The sequence below is a fragment of the Hordeum vulgare genome, chromosome 3H, assembly GCF_904849725.1.
Source record: "Hordeum vulgare subsp. vulgare chromosome 3H, MorexV3_pseudomolecules_assembly, whole genome shotgun sequence".
Taxonomy (NCBI): domain Eukaryota; kingdom Viridiplantae; phylum Streptophyta; class Magnoliopsida; order Poales; family Poaceae; genus Hordeum; species Hordeum vulgare.
The window spans coordinates 192,977,489-192,995,786 of record NC_058520.1 but is presented as its reverse complement, the minus strand read 5'-3'; positions in this window follow the sequence as shown (position 1 = coordinate 192,995,786).

The window sequence follows — 18,298 nt, the reverse complement described above, 5'->3', positions numbered from 1 at the left end:
GATGTGCTTTGGGGAGAAGGCCCGGTTACAGGGGTGTTAGGGTCACCTCACTTGCTTGCCACATACGATCAAAATGACTAGGAGAGCTTGCGTGTGTGGGCTCTACAATTGGCCATGGTGGGCGACTAAGAGTGTGGTTGGTGCAGACATTAGAGATAGAGAGACGAAGGAGGGGGCAACTAGGTGATGTGTTGCATATGTTAGAAATGTGCCCTAGAGGCAATAATAAAGTGGTTATTATTATATTTCCTTGTTCATGATAATTGTCTATTGTTCATGCTATAATTGTATTAACCGGAAACAGCAATACATGTGTGAATATATAGATCACAATGTGTCCCTAGTGAGCCTCTAGTTGGCTAGCTTGTTGATCAATAGATGTTCATGGTTTCCTGATCATGGACATTGGATGTCATTGATAATGGGATAACATCATTAGGAGAATGATGTGATGGACAAGACCCAATCTTAAGCATAGCACTACATCGTGTTGTTCGTCTGCTAAAGCTTTTCTAATGTCAAGTATCATTTCCTTGAACCATGAGATTGTGCAACTCCCAGATACCGTAGGAATGCTTTGGGTGCATCAAACGTCACAACGTAACTGGGTGGCTATAAAGGTGTGCTACGGGTATCTCCGAAAGTGTCTGTTTAGGTTGGCACGAATCAAGACTGGGATTTGTCACTCCGTATGGCAGACCGGTATCTCAGGGACGACTCAGTAGAACATCATCATAATGAGCTCAATGTGACTAAGGATTTAGCCACGATATGATGTGCTATGAAACGAGTAAAGAGACCTGCCGGTAACGAGATTGAACAAGGTATGGGGATATCGACGATCGAATCTCGGGCAAGTTATATACCGGTAGACAAAGGGAATTGCATACGGGATTAAGTGCATCCTTGACATCGTGGTTCATCCGGTGAGATCATCGTGGAACATGTGGGAGCCAACATGGATATCCAGACCCCGTTGTTGGTTATTGACCGGAGAAGTGTCTCGGTCATGTCTACATGCTTCCCAAACCCGTAGGGTCTACACAATTAAGGTTCGATGACGCTAGGGTTATATGAGAATAGTGTACATGTTTACCAAAGGTGGTTCGAAGTCCCGGATGAGATACCGGACGTCACAAGGAGCTCCGAAATGGTCCGAAGGTACATATTGATATATCGGAAGTCCTGTTTTGGTCACTGAAAAAGTTTCGGGCTCATCGGTAGTGTACGGGGAGTGCCGAGAGGGTGCTGCAGGACCCCTGGGAGGGGTGTGATGACCAAAGGACCTCATGGGCTGTTAGAGGAGGTGGACCAGACCTTATTAGGCTGGGCTAGGCCTTCCCAAAAGGCCCATGCAACTAGGGATAAGAGATAAGGCAAAAGAAGGAGATTTAAAGGAAGGATCCACCTCCCTTGTACGAGGTGGACTCCTCCCTAGCTTTGGCCGAACCCCTCCTCCTTTGAGGAGGGGCCAAGGCAGCCCTCCCTCTCCTTCTTCCTATATATACTTGAGGTTTTCGCCTTTTGGGAACACACAATTGATCTCTCCCAAGGCGCAGCCCTACCTCTCTCTTCTTCCTCCTTCGTAGCGCTTGGCGAAGTCGTGCCGGAGAACCACGTAGCTCCACCGCCACCACGCCGTCGTGTTTCCGGAGCTCTCTCCCTCAGCCTGTCCTTCCTCCTTGCTGGTTCAAGGTGTTGGAGACGTCACCGGACTGCACGTGTGTTCAACACAAAGGTGTCGTAGTTCGGCACATAGATCGGAATCCACCGCGATCTGAATCACTGTGAGTACGACTCCATCAACCGCATTCATAGCAACACTTCCGGTTAGCGATCTTCAAAGGTATGAAGATGCCCTAACCCATCACTCGTTGCTGGTTTCTCCATAGATAGATCCTTCTATGGCGTTGATTTTTTTTGAAATTACTGCGTTTCCCAATAGTGGCATCCGAGCCAAGGTTCTATGCGTAGATTCTATGCACGAGTAGAAAAGAAAATTTGTGGGCCTTGATTTTTTCCATTGGTTGTCGTTACTAGTCCTATCTCTTTTCGGCAGTATTGTGAGATGAAGCAGCCCAGACCGACCTTACACGTACTCTTACGTGAGACAGGTTCCATCGAGAGACATGCACTTGTTGCATAAGGTGGCTAGCGGGTGTTTTTCTCTCCCACTTTAGTCGGATTGGATTCGATGAAAAGGGTCCTTATGAAGGGTAAATAGCATTGGCATATCAACGTTGTGGTTGTCACTTAGGTAAGAAGCGTTCTTGCTAGAAACCCAAATCAGCCACGTAAAACTTGCAACGACAATTAGAGGACGTCTAACTTGTTTTTGCAGGGTATGCTATGTGATGTGATATGGACAAAAGGATGTGATGTTACATATGTGATGTATGCGATTGATCATGTTCTTGTAATAGGATTCACGACTTGCATGCCGATGAGTATGACAACCGGCAGGAGCCATAGGAGTTGTCTTCATTTATTGTATGAGATGCAACACCATGTGTTTATTACTTTACTTCATTGCTAACGGTTAGCTATAGTAGTAGAAGTAATAGTTGGCGAGATCATGGTGTCGCGCCGGTGACGAAGATGACCATGCGATGCCCGGTAGATGGAGATCAAAGGAGCAAAGATGATAACGGCCATATCATGTCACTATATGATTGCATCTGATGTTTATCATGTTTTTCTTCTTATTGCTTAGAACGACCGTAGCATAATAAGATGATCCCTCATAAAATTTCGATAAATGTATTCCCCTAAGTATGCATCATTGCGAAGGATCGTTGTCTCGAAGCACCATGTGATGATCGGGTGTGATAGATTCTAACGTTCGCATACAACGGGTGTAAGCCAGATTTACACACGCAGAACACTTAGGTTGAGTTGAGAAGCCTAGCATGTACAGACATGGCCTCGAATACGGGAGACCGAAAGGTCGAACATGAGTCGTATGGATGATACGATCAACATGGAGATGCTCACCATCGACGACTAGTCTGTCTCACGTGATGATCGGATACGGGCTAGTCAATGTGGATCATGTAACATGTAGATGGCTAGAGGGATGTCAATCTAAGTGGGACTTCATATATAATTTGATTAGATGAACTTAATTACCATGAACTTAGTATAAAAGTTGCCTTTACAAATACTGTAGATCCAATGGACATTGCACCTGTCAACCTCAATTTCAATGCGTTCCTAGAGAAAACTAAGCTAAAAGATGATGGCAGCAACTATGCGGACTGGGTCCGTAACTTAAATCTCATCCTCATTGCATCCAAGAAGGCTTATGTCCTTGATGCGCCGCTAGGTGATCCTCCCGTTGCCCCAGCAGCCCAGGACGTTCAAATGCCTGGAAGTCACAGAGTGATGACTACTCTCTGGTTCAGTGCGGCATGCTATACAGTTTAGAACCGGGGCTCCAAATGCATTTTGAGCTACAGGAAGCATATGAGATGTTCCAGGAGCTGAAACTATTTTTACAAGCTAATGCCCGGGTCAAAAGATAGGCGGTCTCTGACAAGTTCTTTAGCTGTAAGATGGAGGAGAATAGTTCTGTCAGTGAGCATATACTCAGAATGTCTGGGTTGCACGCTCATCTGATTCAGCTTGGAGTCGAACTTCCGGATGATGCGGTCATTGACAGAATCCTCCAGTCACTTGCACCAAGCTACAAGAGCTTTGTGATGAACTACAACATGCAAGGGATGGAGAAGACCATTCCCGAGTTGTACTCGATGCTGAAATCTGCAAAGGTAGAAATCAAGAAAGAGCATCAAGTGCTGATGGTCAATAAGACCACCAGTTTCAAGAAAGGCAAGGGTCAGAAAAACTTCAAGAAAGACGACAAAGTTGTTGCCGCGCCCAGTAAGCCAGTTGCCGAGAAAAAAAAATGGATCCAAACGTGAGACTAAGTGCTACTATTCCAAGGGAACCGATCACTTGAAGCGGAACTGCCCCAAGTACTTAGCGGACAAGAAGGCCGGCAACGTCAAAGGTATATGTGATATACTTGTTATTGATGTGTACCTTACCAACACTCGTAGTAGCTCCTGGGTATTTGATACCGGTGTTGTTGCTCACATTTGCAACTCAAAATAGGAACTGTGGAATAAGCGAAGGCTGGCTAAGGATGAGGTGACGATGCGCGTCAGGAATGGTTCCAAGGTCGATGTGATCGCCGTCGGCACGCTACCTCTACATCTACCTTCGTGATTAGTTTTAAACATTAATAATTTTTATTTAGTACCAGTCTTAAGCATGAACATTGTATCAGGATCTTGCTTGTTGCGAGATGGCTACTCATTTAAATCTGAGAATAATGGTTGTTCTATTTATTTGAGTGAGATGTTCTATGGTCATGCACCGCTGGTCAATGGTTTATTTTTGATGAATCTCGAACTTGATGTTACACATATTCATAGTGTGAGTGCCAAAAAGATGTAAAGTTGATAATGATAGTCCCACACACTTGTGGCACTGCCGGCTTCGTCATATCGGTGTCAAGCGCATGAAGAAACTCCATACTGATGGACTTTTGGAGTCTCTTGATTTTGAATCATTTGACACATGCGAACCGTGCCTCATGGGCGAGATGACCAAGACTCCGTTTTCTGGAATAATGGAACGAGCAACCAACTTATTGGAAATAATACATACTGATGTATGCGGTCCAATGAATGTTGAGGCTCGCGGTGGCTATCGTTATGTTCTCACCCTCACCTATGATTTAAGTAGATATGGGTATGTCTACTTAATGAAGCACAAGTTTGAAACATTTGAAAAGTTCAAACAATTTAAGAGTGAGGTTGAGAATCAACGTGACAAGAAAATAAAGTGTCTACCATTTGATCGTGGAGGGGAATATTTGACTAACGAGTTTGGCACACACCTAAGGATATGTGGAATTATTTCACAACTCACGCCGCCTGGCAAACCGCAGCGTAACGGAGTGTCTGAATGTCATAATTGCACTTTATTGGATATGGTGCAATCCATGATGTCTCTTACCGACTTACCGCTATCATTTTCGGGATACGCATTGGAAACCGCAGCATTTACTTTAAATAGGGCACCGTATAAATCCATTGAGATGACACCTTATGAATTATGGTTTTGCAAGAAACCTAAGCTGTCGTTTCTGAAAGTTTGGGGCTGCCATGCTTATGTGAAGATATTTCAACCAGAGAAGCTCGAACCTAAAGCGGAAAAATGCGTCTTCATACGATACCCTAAGGAAAGTATTGGGTATACCTTCTATCTTACATACGAAGGCAAAGTCTTTGTTGCCAAGAACGAGTCCTTTCTAGAGAAAGAGTTTCTCTCGAAAGAAGTAAGTGGGAGGAAAGTAGAACTTGATGAGGTAATTGTACCTCCTCTCGAACCGGAGAGTAGCACAGCGTGGGAAAATGTTCCGATGGCGCCTACACCAACCGGAGAGGAAGTTAATGATGGTGATCATGAAACTTCAGATCAAGTTGCTATGGAACCTCAAAGGTCCACAAGGGTACGTTCCGCACTAGAGTGGTACGACAACCCTGTGATGGAGATCATGTTGTTAGACAACGGTGAACCTTCGAACTATGAAGAAGCATTGGCGGGCCCGGATTACAACAAATGGCTTGAAGCCATGAAATCCGAGATAGGATCCATGTATGAGAACAAAGTATGGACTTTGGTGGACTTGCCCGATGATCGGCAAACCATAGAAAATAAATGGATCTTTAAGAAGAAGACTGACGCGGACGGTAATGTGACTGTCTATAAGGCTCGACTTGTCGCAAAGGGTTTTCGACAAGTTCAAGGAGTTGACTATGATGAGACTTTCTTACCAGTAGCGATGCTGAAATCCGTATGAATCATGTTAGCAATTTCCGCATTTTATGATTATGAACTTTGGCAAATGGACATCAAAACGACAATCCTTAATGGTTTCCTTAAGGAAGAGTTGTATATGATGCAGGTTTTGTCGATCCTAAGAGTGCTGACAAGGTATGCAAGCTGCAACGCTCCATCTATGGGCTGGTGCAAGCATCTAGGAGTTGTAACATTCGCTTTAATGAGGTGATTAAAGCGTTTGGGTTTATGCAGACTTATGCCGAAGCCTGTATTTTCAAGGAAGTGACTGGGAGCTCTGTAACGTTTCTCATATTATATGTGGATGACCTATTGTTGATGGGAAATGATATAGAATTATTGGAGAGCGTGAAGGCCTACTTGAACAAGAGTTTTTCAATGAACGACCTTGGAAAAGCTGCTTATATATTAGGCATCAAGATTTATAGAGATAGATCAAGACGCCTCATAGGTATTTCACGAAGTACATACCTTGAAAAGATATTGAAGAAATTCAATATGAATAAGTCAAAGAAGGGATTCTTGCGTGTATTGCAAGGTATGAGATTGAGTAAGACTCAATGCCCGACCACGATAGAAGATAGAGAGAATATGAGCACTGTCCCCTATGTTTGAGCCGTAGGGTCTATTATGTATGCCATGTTGTGTACCAGACATGATGTGAACCTTGCCATAAGTTTGGTAGGGAGGTACCAACGTGATCCCGGTATGGAACACTGGACAGCGGTCAAGAATATCCTTAAGTACCTGAAAAGGACTAAGGAAATGTTTCTCGTTTATGGAGGTGACGAACAGCTCAACGTAAAGGGTTACGTCGATGCTAGCTTCGACACAGATCTGGAGGACTCCAAGTCACAAACCGGATACATGTATATTTTGAATGGTGGGGCAGTCAGCTGGTGTAGCTGCAAGCAAGGCATCCTGGCGGCATCTACATGTGAAGCGGAGTACATAGCTGCTTCGGAAGCAGCACAAGAAGGCATCTGGATGAAGGAGTTCATCACTGACCTAGGAGTTATACCCACTGCGTCGGGTCCGATGACACTTTTCTGTGACAACACTTGAGCTATTGTCATAGCCAAGGAGACCAGGTTTATAGGAAGACCAAGAACATCAAGCACCACTTCAACTCCATCCGGGATTACATCCAGGAAGGATATATAGATATTTGTAAAGTACACACGGATCTAAATGTCACAGACCCGCTGACTAAACATCTTCCATGAGAAAAACATGATCAACACTAGAATGCTATGGGTGTTCGATTCATCACAATGTAACTAGATTATTGACTCTAGTGCAAGTGGGAGACTGTACGAAATGTTCCCTTGAGGCAATAATAAAGTGGTTATTATTATATTTCCTTGTTCATGATAATTGTCTATTGTTCATGATATAATTGTATTAACCAAAAATAGTAATACATGCGTGAATATATAGATCAAAATGTTTCCCTAGTGAGTATTTCTAATGTCATTCATAACATAACGAGATCACATCATTAGGAGAATGATGTGATGGACATGGTTTCCTGATCATGGATGATGATGGTTTCCTGATCATGGACATTAGATGTCATTCATAACGGGATCACATCATTAGGAGAATGATGTGATGGACAATACCCAATCTTAAGCATAGCACTACATCATGTTGTTCGTCTGCTAAAGCTTTTCTGATGTCAAGTATCATTTCCTTAGACCATGAGATTGTGCAACTCCCGGATACCGTAGGAATTCTTTGGGCGCATGAAATGTCACAACGTAACTGGTGGCTATAAAGGTGTACTACGGGTATCTCTGAAAGTGTCTGTTTGGGTTGGCACGAATCAAGATTGGGATTTGTCACTCCGTATGACAGAAAGGTATCTCAGGGCCCACTCGGTAGAACATCATCATAATGAGCTTAATGTGACGAAGGATTTAGCCATGATATGATGTGCTACGAAACGAGTAAAGAGACCCGCAGGTAACAAGATTGAACAAGGTATGGGGATACCGACGATCGAATCTCGGGCAAGTTATATACCGGTAGACAAAGGGAATTGCATACGGGATTAAGTGAATCCTTGACATCGTGGTTCATCCGATGAGATCATCATGGAACATGTGGGAGCCAACATGGATATCTAGACCCCGCTATTGGTTATTGACCGGAGAGGTGGCTCGGTCATGTCTGCATGCTTCCCGAACCCGTAGGGTCTACACCCTTAAGGTTTAATGGCGCTAGGGTTATATGGGAATAGTGTACGTGGTTACCGAAGGTTGTTCGGAGTCCCGGATGAGATCCCGGACGTCACGAGAAGCTCCAGAATGGTCCGGAGGTAAATTATTTATATATAGGAAGTCCTGGTTTGGTCATCGGAAAAGTTTCGGTCTCATCGGTAGTGTACCGGGAGTGCCGGGAGGGTGCCGGAGGACCCCTGGGTGGGGTGTGACGACCAAAGGACCTCATGGGATGTTAGAGGAGGTGTACTAGCCCTTATTGGGCTGGCCTAGGCCTTCCTTAAAGGCCCATGCAGCTGGGGATAAGAGATAAGGCAAAAGAAGGAGATTTAAAGGAAGGATCCACCTCCCTTGTAGGAGGTGGACTCCTCCCTAGCTTTGGCCGAACCCCTCCTCCTTGGGGGAGGGGCCAAGGCTGCCATCCCTCTCCCTCCTACTATATATACTTGAGGTTTTGGCCTTTTGGGAACACAAAATTGATCTCTCCCAAGGCCCAACCCTACCTCTCTCTTCTTCCTCCTCCGTAGCGCTTGGCGAAGCCCTGCCGGAGAACCATGTAGCTCCACCGCCACCACGCCGTCGTGCTGCCGGAGCTCTCTCCCTCAACCTCTCCTTCCTCCTTGAAGGTTCAAGGTGTTGGATACGTCACCAGGCTGCACGTGTGTTGATCGTGGAGGTTCCGTAGTTTGGCACATAGATCAGAATCCACCGCAATCTCAATCGTGGCGAGTACGACTCCATCAACTGCGTTCATAGCAACGCTTCCGCTTAGCAATCTTCAAAGGTATGAAGATGCTCTACCCCTTCACTCGTTGCTCGTTTCTCCATAGATAGATCCTTTTATGGCTTAGGAAATTTTTTAAATTACTACGTTCCCCAACAACATATGCCAAAAGGAGCCCTACGGTGTGCTTGCCTCGCCTGAGGTGGCCGGGTCACGGGAATGAATGTCACTGCAGCCCCGGAGCGCACTACAGCGTGCTCCAGACCATGCAAATGGTTTTCATGGCCTGTGCCCGCATGCTAGTGTCTCCTTTATCTCCTTGGAGGATTTGGTGGTGTCCTGGAACACCTAGGAGCTAAGGAAGTGGTAAAAATAAAAGAATGGTGGGACGAGAGGTGCTGCCATGGTAAAACATAGTAGGAACAATAGGGTTTTACCCCCCCCCCCCCAATAATTGAGCTATGGAAAGGAATTTATTACTCGAGGTAGAGGGTGACTATGCAAAGTTGTGGTAGAATTTGAGTCCATGGAGAATAGCGAAAGAGGTGAAAATGGTAACTTTAGATTTTCACGAGAAGGTGTTTGTTGCTAGTTTGGGCTAGGTAAATTGTCCTCCTCACCATGAGATTTGCAGGAGTGTAGCTTAGTGCCAAGGAGACCTATGATAAAAATTCTAGCTCAAATGGATAAAATTGCTAATGCAATTTTTTCGAACCCTCGAAATCAAAAAAATGGTTTTCAACACATTTGATCAAGTTGCACTGTTGTGACATCCCCGGATTTGTGCTACAGTAACCCGTGTAGTCAAGCGACAGTAATCCCACACTAACGAAGCCACATCGTCATAAATTCTATCATTGATCTCGTCTTAGTCGAAAACCAAGTCGAGTTCAAAATTTAAAAATAAAGTTGAACGAGAAACGTTTTGTGATGTTAAGTAAAAATGTCGGGAGAGTTATTGAAATTCCCTAATAGGTTATAAAAATGAATCGGACATTTTTAATGGTATTAAAAGTCCTATATAGTTAGAACAGAAAGATATATATATAAAATAATAATAATAATAATAATAATAATAATAATAATAGAATGTCAGAAAGTAAAAGAAATAAAAACAAATGATAATGAAAAAAACCCGAGCCCCTGGCTGACTAGGCCAAAGTGGCCCAGCCGGCCACTCCCACCCAAACCCTAGCGCCCTCTACCCGTTACCCTGGCCGATGCCAGGAACCCATCCTACGTCGCCAAAGCCCCTCCCACCTAATCCTCTCGCTATCTCTCCCCACCCCCACCGGCAGAAACTCCCACGGCCTCCCTCCACCAGATCGCCACAACCCCGCCCCCCTGCCCGATCTCACCTACCCCGCCGCTCGCCTCACCCCCACCCCACGAGGCCCCCCAGGTCCCCCGCTCCCCCTTGGCCTCACCTATCCCCACCTAATCCCCCCACGAGAGAAACTCTCCCAGTGACCGACCCTCCCCTCGGCTCACCTCCCTCCCAGAGCCCCTCATCGATCCCCCCATCGGCCGCCAGATCCCACCCCGAGCCTCCCTCTCCCACCAGAGCTACCGACCCCCCCCCCCCCGGTTCACCCCTTCGGCCTCCCAGTCCCTCGATCTCCACCGACAGCCCCATCCCCACCTCGACTCGATCGGCCCCAACATCCCCTTGAGACTCCCTTCCAGTTCCGTTCGTCCTCACCGGAACCGTCACCGCCTCGTCCTCCTCCTCGCCGTCACCTCCGCCTCCCGAGAACTCCGGCTTCATTGGGCCCTCTCGTCAACGTCGGTGAGCCCCTCCTCGGGCTCATCCCACCATCTCCTTCCTCGCGCCGTCCCAGTTCCGTTCCGGCAAACAGCGCTCCGATCCGGCGCCGTTAGGTTCGTGTAGGTGATGTTGAAGATGTTCCTCTCTGTGTGAGGTTGAGTGTGTGTGTTAACACAGAGGTTGGAGTTGTGAGATGAGAGAAAGAAATAAAAATAAACGATGTATATGCGTATGTATGTATGTATAAAGGTCGTATGTATTGGGTATGTATGAGATGCACAACGTATGTATTTATGTATGTCGGTATATGGAGAATACGTTAATTGGATGAATAGGTATTTGTAGGTAAAATGTGTATGTGACCTAAAGCCACTTACCCGTGGGGCCAACTCACCCAGCTGTCTATGACAGGGAGGCCCCACAACCTCTTTTAGAGAAAAGTGAAAATATAAATATAAATATAAAAATAATGTTTTTATTAAATAAATAAATAGATATAATAATTAATTAATTAATTGGATAATTAGAATAATTAGAGTATCACACGCGGGTCCCCCACTAAATTAATCTGATTAATTACTATTTAATCTTAACTAAAAACTTATGTCTATGACGTTGGGACCCACTGGTCAGTTGACGAGTCAACTGCTGTTGTCAGCGTGACATCATGCTGATGTCATAATATCATTTTATTAAATTATTTAAATCTGTTTCTTAATTAAACCGTAAGTCACATCAAAATATTTTCAACATGAAAGTTGATGAGCAGAACGAGACGAACCCGGATACACGGTCCATTCGTGTGTCACACGTCCCTAGCATAGCAAACCTAGAACATTTCCTTTGTTTCCAGTCTGACCGTAGTAGCCCGATAGCCGGAAAATATGGTCAGATATCCTTCCGACCCATCTATGACGGATGTTGCTGCGTTAGCTCATGTCTAACCTGCATCTTTCCATGTCATGCATTGTGTTGCACCATTGCTATTATTTGTTGTTTCTTCCCCCTCTTCTTACCGGTAGACCCCGAGACTGACGCTGCTGCCGGGTACATCTACGACCGTGCCGATCAGTCCTTTGTCGCAGAGCAGCAAGGCAAGCAAACCCCCCTTGATCATTCCTATATCGCCTATGTCTTTCTTCCTACTCCTTGCATTAGTATTTTGCTACAGTTGTAGTTAGCTCCTATATCTGATGCATAGCCTATTTTTTATGAACTGCTACTTTTAGTCATGTACTTTAAATCTGCTTAGTATAGGTGGAGCAGTCTTTCCCTCTGACCCCGTAGTCCAGTTGCCCCACTTGCTTTCAAATCTCGATCCCTGATCGACGAGCCAGACCCGACACATCACATACACCCCCCTTAGTTGTACGACACTATAGAGATACTATCGGTTACCAAGGGTGACACCTCGCTAAGTACTCCGGATGATATCTCTGTAGTATAGCTAGTCGGTCGTGGTTATCGAGGGTGATTCCTATTTCACCATTCCCAATGACGCCTCTCTCGTTCAACCCCTCAAGTGTGGAACCCCCGAGGGTGATTCCTTTAATCCCACCTTGACGGATACATCGTTTGGAATCCAACGAGGGTGATACCTCGAATTCCCCCCAAAGTTACAACCCCACAGTTACTGGTCCATGTTACTAGGATCATTGGTGATTAGTTGTAAGCCGGGTGGATTCCCGCGAGATTGTGTCGTTGGCCTAATTAAAATGATAATGGATTTGGGTATTTGATCTGGGTTGGTCGGAGACCTTTTCGCACTAACCAGCTATGCGGGAAGAATTATGGGTACTCGGCCTCGCGGTATCAGTCGAAGCTTTTCAAATTTCAGCAACGTAGTGGCGCGCGCCCGAGTGGTCCCGAGATGCATCGCGCTTGTGATTAAGGTATGCTAGGACTGACGTCGGCCGCCCTCGCATCGTGCAGGAGCACAGAGGGGAACTGGGCCCATGAACCCTTTACGCTTAGGATTTGGACCGGCGGGCTGGCCTCTCTGATTAGTCTTAGGTGGGGCGGCGACGTGTCGATATTCTGAGGTCGGGCAGGACCCAGAAAAGTATGTCTGGCCAGAGTGTTATCAAGCGGGACGGGACATGTGGTGCACCCCTGCAGGGATGAAAAATTACTACTCGAATAGTCGTGTCCAGGGTTATAGGACGACTTGGAGTTGTGCCCTGATCTTATACAACTACAATTGTTACTTAACTAGAATTAGTTGCCTTGGGATTGCTTCCTCGCAGGGAGTCGAGGGAGTATCTCTGGGCGTGACCTCACTTTAATAATGCAGCAACAATATGACTATTACATACTTTGTGTTCCTTTCTCTATTCTCGTCTATTGCTGCAAGACCCTAAAGAGGCTAGTCTTCGATAGGATTAGGCTTTCTCTCTCTATTCTCGCATTGCTGCAGTCAGTCCACATATAACCACCCCCCTTCTTTGATACTGATGCATACTTAGAATAGTTCTGATGTAAGTCTGGCGAGTACTTTGGATGAGTACTCACCGTTGCTTTCCTTCCTCTTTGTCCCCCTTGATCCGTTGCTGCGACAAGATGATGGAGCCCAGGAGTGGAGTTTCATGTCGATGTCTTCCATCCCGATGGTGCCTTCTTCGTGGAGGTCGCTGAAGAGTAGGAGTAGTTAGGAGGTTCCCTGGCAGGAGGCCTCGCCTAGTTCGATCGTGTTTCTTTTGTGCTAGCCTTCTCTAATGCACCCCATGTTTTATGTCTGTACTCAAATATTGTTGCTTCTGCTGACTCGTGTGTTTATCGAGCTCTCGTATTCTGCCCCTCGAGGCCCCTGGCCTGTAATATGAAGCTGATGTTGTTTTATTTGCGTCTAGAGTTGTGTTGTGATATCTTCCCGTGAGTCTTTGCGTGGATGAGTAGCGTACGATTAAACCAAGGGCGTCACAAGTTGGTATCAGAGCCGACTGCCTGTAGGTAGCCCCCTTTCCAACTCCTTGGCCGAAGTTGAGTCTAGTGTTTGAAAAACTTTACTAACACTGATGTTGTGGCTTACGGGCCCACATCTCAATTGGGTCGTATTAGCATCTTTTACTCCTTTCCTATACTCTGGGTTCTACTCTCTCTTCTCTTTCGGGATAAAGATTTTCCTAACTCTAACATTAGCTTCTCATAAATACTTCCTCCCGGAGAGCCCCGTATTCCAGACGATGGCTTTATCCCTGAGAAGAACTACACTTACTCTTCGATGTTCTCTTGAGTTGTTGTGCTCATTGCTTCTGCAATTTTCCCTTCCTTCGTCAACCACTACGGATGACTACATACAAATGTCGTTCATACTTTCTTCTCCAATTGCTCTTGTTTTACGAGATGCAACGAAGTATCTTATTGGGGATTCGTCCATCATCATGGTCATGGGTTTCGAAAGTTCTTCGACTTACTATTCGGTCTTCCGAGATCCTCCGTAGCCTAATGTTCATGACCTTTCTCACCTGCTTGCATTATGGTTAAATCCATATGACTGGCCGCATTCATTAAAATTCTTTTGTTAATTTTCCTGTGATCTTATTGAGTCTACCTTTGGGTGAATGCACACAAGCATCTGTTGATACTCATGAATTATCTTCCGGCTCAGACGTCCTTCCAGACAGAGCGGGTTCTCGACAAATCAACTTTGGTTGGCTGTCCATCTAAGTCCATTCAACCTACTGGTATTTGACCAGAGCATCTGTTTATGATACACCAATCTGGAAATCTTAATTCCTTTGGTAGTTAAGTATCGATATTTTTCAGATGTTCTATAATCTGATGCCTTGCGTTTTACCCCCTCTCATTGAGTACCGATACTCACATCAGATCATTTGTGGATTGCCAGACTCATTTGAGTTATTATCCGATGGCATCCTTTGCTTTAGAAAATTCTTGTGATTGTTTCCCGTGACACATGATGCCATTGGTAAATTATGTCTTCTCCCTTTGATAAGTTGTACCATATGATTTGTCAGCCATGCCCTTCAAGCATGTGTTATTTACTCTTGAAGTTTGTGGTATATGTTCCTAAGATGCCCCGATGGGTTGAACCTGTGCCTTCCTAAATCAATATGACCCGAAGAGTTTTCACAAGTCTTACTCTTCTGGTGTTATGCCGGATATTCTTTCAAAGCTACAACCTGATCAAAGGCGAGGAATAAATGGCAGGTGATGCATTGATGAAGTGGGAGTCAACCTTGAACTCTGTGTTCATGCCCATGGAAACGACGTTGATCCTACCATAGAAACTTATCGTATCAATAATCATTCATTATATGATTTGATCTGGTATCTATGCTCTTGTACTTTACAATCGTGGTTCCGACCATGTTGTTTTACCTTGATTTCATTTTTAGACGAGTTAAAGTACTTGTCTTCTTCAGACCAATACATCGGTCCAAGCCTTAATGTTGATCTACCTCCGAATATTATTCCTTGTAGCTCGAGGATATCACGGAGCTATATAACTTCTTGTGAGCTCCTCATCAACTATGATATTTTCATTAATTCCAGCTTCCTCGTGTTTGAGTTGTTGTACACATGAGTACATCGACAACTGAATCGAGTAGGCATTGCGATACAAACACTTTTGGTAATCTTCCTTGTTTACGAGTTTGTACTCGATCATGTCACTCCAAGATGATAAGCTACATAATGATCACGCTAGAGCTTGACCATGCTACCCACATCCTCGGAGCACATATGCAGCCGTGCAATACGCTTACGTCGATCTTTCCACATCATGTTGGTTGTCCTGAAAGGCAATCTCAATTCTAAAACTAGCAGTCTTATCTGTGATTCCGACAACATCTGGCTTTTTCCTTGCTTGATGTCGTCGCTGATCGATTACATCTTCGTGAAGTTCTCGACAATCGTGTCGTGATCATCATCAGCATTCCGAGCTCTTGCAGGGTATCAATCGAATGCATGATGAGAAATACCATCCTTGCACCCTTTATGTTTTGGAATATCATCGACATCCTTGTTTGCCTTCTCTCCAACACAAACTTGTTCAAGTTTTGTGTTGTCCTTTGTGTTCCTCACTATCCAGCTTATGATTATCTTTTACCTCGGAGTATTACTATATTTTCTATCAAGAATGTTGTGAGCATCATTGCACCTCTTAAGAATTCTAGATATAGTAATACTTCTCGCCATCACCATTCATTCTTGGTCCCGTGTAGTTTCAAACCAGACTACCAACAACTGAACTCTGATGTGTGATTCCAAAACTTCTGGCAACCCTATTGCCTTGAGGTTAACAACTGATTGTTTCATTCTTAAGTGTGTTGGGTGTTGAATCATCATTTTTGACATTGGTTGTGCTACTCCGTCCGTGTTTCCGAGTGCACCCTTTGACAAATGTTTAATTGTTGTTGATCCCTCGAGCATGTGACATTATACCATTTGACTTGACAAATGCTATCTCCTTGATATTATAAATTTTGAAAATTCGTCTCTGTCAAATCTTGTGGGATTGTTGTTGAACCATCATCCACCCCTCAACTTCTCCATGGTTCATAATGGAGCTTTTGAAAGCACTATCTTTGTGCCTAGGTCATGAATAATGTAATTGATAAGGAGTATATTTCCCAAAGTTCACGTGCACACTTTCCGCCGCGAATATGTGAAAGTTTTGTTTTGCTTCCTCTCGGGAAATACCAATTCATTCATGCATGTGCAAAGTGTTATATGTTTTGAAGATTTGTTATCTTCACTTCATATAACTTCTCTTAGCACGCCAAGCTACTGACTAATTTGACCGAGGGAAAATAAGTTCCTTCATAAGAGCTAATCCAGACTTACACATGGAGCCTTGTTATCCTCGATGATGGTTTCCAAATGAGAACTCAGTTGTATTTTGACGTAAGAATTCTATGTGGGCACGAATGTCTTGACATTGTGTTCATATGTCTTAAAGTCGAACTCATGATTCAAGGATTGCTTGTGTAGTTCATATCTTGAGACTCCTGCATCATCATCTTTTCTTCTCACGTATCTTGAGCCTAAGGTATCCTAACACCAATCGGATCTGAATCTCGGGTAGATATGATGGTTGGAACATTTTCCCAATAATTATAATTTTAGTCTTATGTAACCCGGTACGGTGATGTCTTGTTTGGCACACCGGGCCGCAGGACCTATTGTTATAAATCCTTCCATATGTAAGGTTCGCCATTCTACCATGAGGAAATTGTATGACTTAGCTTCGTAAGTTGTTCCTCATGGTTCCTCTTTAAATAACCATAAGTACAACCTTTATCTGATGACCATGTCGATACTACGTTGAAGCACGGATGTGGTACTTCAAATTTCAACAGGAACATTGGAAGCGCAATGCTAAATTGTTTTTGATCAAATATCCAGACCGCGTGGTATGGGTAAGCATCATGATTCTTCTTGCCTCTTTGTCTAAATGGTTATGTACTTGATGACCTATCTTGTATACCGTACCCTATGTTTTCCTCAGGAATGGTATACTTTAGGTTCTTTGTGTGTGGGAACACATTATCCTTCCTATTTGTCTGTTTGACCTTTCTTGTGGCATAACTTATCTAAGCAGTGTTAATTCCCTGCTTAGGTAAAATTCTCGGTATACGACTCTGTCAGCAAGACCCTGTTACTATTGTGGATAACATTCCGGTAGCCGCCGGTGGACGAGAACTTTGCCTATTGGTCTGCCTTGTTTCAACGAGCAGGAAGATGGTTCTATTCGTCCCCCGCCCTTGGTACCGATGTTGTTCCAACATATCTGACAGGTTATCCTCTGACATGTCTTTCTACCAAGACCATATAATATGTTACCCCTCTACCTACTCCCGGCCCACATGGTGGACCCATAACCCGAAGCTCCACAGGATTGAAACCTGACTCTCCTGTACATCTTTTAACTCCAAGGTATCATTTGCACTTGACTTTGTAAGGAATTCTGGGGCCACCGATCAATGTACCGATCACTCTTCGGGCCAGATGTTGTCCAACATGCTGAAGATCAAGTCTACATTATCCATAAGAATCTGAAGGCTGCTCAGTCTCGTCAGAAGAGTCAGTATGACATTCATCATCAAGTTATCGTCTATCAGCCTAGCGAAAAGGCTTGTCTTCGTGTCACACCAATGAGAGGTGCACACCATTTTGGGATCAAGTGCAAGTTAGAGCTCTGCTATATTGGCCCTTTCACTGTTCTCGAAAAGCGTAGAAAAGTGGCTTATCAATTGGAACTGCCGGCGAACCTTTCTCAGGTTCACGATGTCTTCTTTGTGTCCCAGCTCTGACGCTGCTTCAAGGATCATACTCGAGCAGTGGATCATGAGATGCTTGAGCTGCAACAAGACCTTGCTTATAAAGGACATCTAGTCCGTATTCTCGGCCAAGTTGAACGTAAGACTCGTCGCAAAGTCACCAAGTTCCTCAAAGTGAAGTTGTTGAATCATTCTGATGATGAGGCCACTTGGGAACGCGAGGATCATCTTCGTGATGAATACCCCGAGCGCTTTCCTTCTACCTCTTAATTCTCGGGTCGAGAATTCTTGTAAGTGGGGGAGAGTTGTGACATCCCCGGATTTGTGCTATAGTAACCCCTGTAGTCAAGCGACAGTAATCCCACGCTAATGAAGCCACGTCGTCATAAATTCTATCGTTGATCTCGTGTTAGTCGAAAACCAAGTCGAGTTCGAAATTTAAAAATAAAGTCGAACGAGAAACATT